This window comes from Echinops telfairi, unplaced genomic scaffold, assembly GCF_000313985.2.
Source record: "Echinops telfairi isolate 266 unplaced genomic scaffold, ASM31398v2 ScPeMD7_7463;HRSCAF=8501, whole genome shotgun sequence".
NCBI classification, from domain to species: Eukaryota; Metazoa; Chordata; class Mammalia; order Afrosoricida; family Tenrecidae; genus Echinops; species Echinops telfairi.
The window spans coordinates 2411541-2413596 of record NW_022111363.1 but is presented as its reverse complement, the minus strand read 5'-3'; positions in this window follow the sequence as shown (position 1 = coordinate 2413596).

Sequence of the window (2056 nt, the reverse complement as noted above, 5' to 3'; positions counted from 1 at the left end):
TTGTGACCCTTCTGTGAGGGGATGTCCCATTGTCTACAGATGGGTTTGGGGTTTCTGCTCCCCCCCTATTCTCAGCAATATGGTTTTTAGTTTGTTTTGAGTCTTCTGATGCCTGTTACCTGATTCCGTGGACACCTCATGATGTGTGATCAGGAGGTGTCGATGGGATTAGGTATCAGTCATCAAAAACCCAGAACAAAAAATCATATCAATGTGAATGAGGGGGAATGTGGAGTGGAGACCCAAAGCCCTTCCGTATATAATTGGTCATCCCCTTACAGAAGGGTCACAAGGAAGAGACAAGCCAGTCAGAGTACAATATAGCACTGATGAAACATACAACTTTCCCCTAGTTCTTTAATGCTTCCTCCACCACTCCATCCCCCACTATCATGATCCCAATTCTACCTTACAAATCTGGCTAGATCAGAGCATGTACAGATAAGAGCTTGAAACACAGGAAATCCAGGACAGATAAACCCCTCAGGCCCAATATTGAGAGTAGCAATACCAAGAGGGGAAGGGGAAGACAGGGTGGGGAAAGGGGGGAACAGGGGGGAAAGGGGAACCAATCACAAGGATCGACATATAACCCCCTCCCAGGGGGATGGACAACAGAAAAGTGAGTGAAGGTAGACATTAGTCAGTATAAGACATGAAAAAAAATTATTATTAAGGGTTCATGAGGGAGGGAGGTGGGGGCAGGGACAAAATGAAGAGCTAATATCAAGGGCTTAAGGAGAAAGCAAATGTTTTGAGGATGATGATGGCAACATATGTGCAAATGTGCTTGACACAATGGATGGATGGATGGATGATGATAAGAGCTGTATGAGCCCCCAATAAAATGATTTAAAAAAAGACCCCAGATGCTATATCTTTTGACAGCCAGGCACCATCAGCTTACTTCACCACATTTGCCTATGCACCCACTTTGTCTTCAGTGATCTTGTCGGGAAGGTGAGCATCACGGAATGCCAGGTTGTTAGAACAAAGTGTTCTTGTGTTGGAGGAGGCCTTGAGCAGAGGCCCAAAGTCTGTCCCCAGTGTATTTCCATATTTGGTTCAGCGAATTTTGAGGGAAGATTTGGGAATGAGAAGGGTCGCTGTGAAATTTGTGTCTCGGGTTCTGACTGACCGGGAAAAAGAACATTGAGTGGAAACATGCTGTGCTTTGAAAGAATACTCTGAAGTGACCCAGACTTTTTTTCAAAGTCATTACTGGTGATGAGACGTGGTGCTATTCTTGTGACCCCCAAACAAACATCAGTCAAGACAGTGAAGACACCATTGTCAAGTGAAATCAAAGATCAAGACGACTCTCATTTGTTTTTTGATGTGAGGCAGGTAGTACATTTGGAGTCCGTTCCACCAGGTCAGACTGTTAATCAAGCTTTCTATTTAGAGGTTCTGGAAAGATTGTATAATAGTGTGTGACAAAAAAAAACAAAAAAATTCAATTTGTGGCAGACGGGGGACTGGTTTTGCCACCACGACAATGGGTCTGCTCATGCAGCCATCTCAGTGCATCAGTTTTTGGCAAAAATCCAGCATGCCTCTCTTGCTCCTCATCTGACCTTGCTGTGTGCCACATCTTTTTGTTTCTGCAAATGCAGAGGGACATGACCAGACAGTGATTTGAAGATGTAGAAGAGGTGAAGAAAAAAGCAAGGGAGGTGCTGTCAGCCAGCCAAACAGATGAGTCTGAAAAATGTTTCCAAGAATGGAATCGCAGATTTGACAAATGCACTACATGTAATGGAGAGTACTTTGAAGGTGATACAGTTGTTTTGTAAAAAAATGTAAATATATACGTTTGGGGGGAAAATCCATTTGGTTTTTTTTTTGGGGGGTGCCCCTTTATAAGATTGTTAAATTTCAGCTCACTAATAACTAAAATATCCATCTTTATGTGTTTCATTTCATTTTTGACAACTTTCAAGTTTCCTAGACTCATACTGTGTGCCCTGTGCATTCTCATTATTCATCAATGTCTCCGGCTGTTTCTTCTCATTTGAAGTCACGCACATCAGCAAATGAAGGTCCTAAAGGCTTC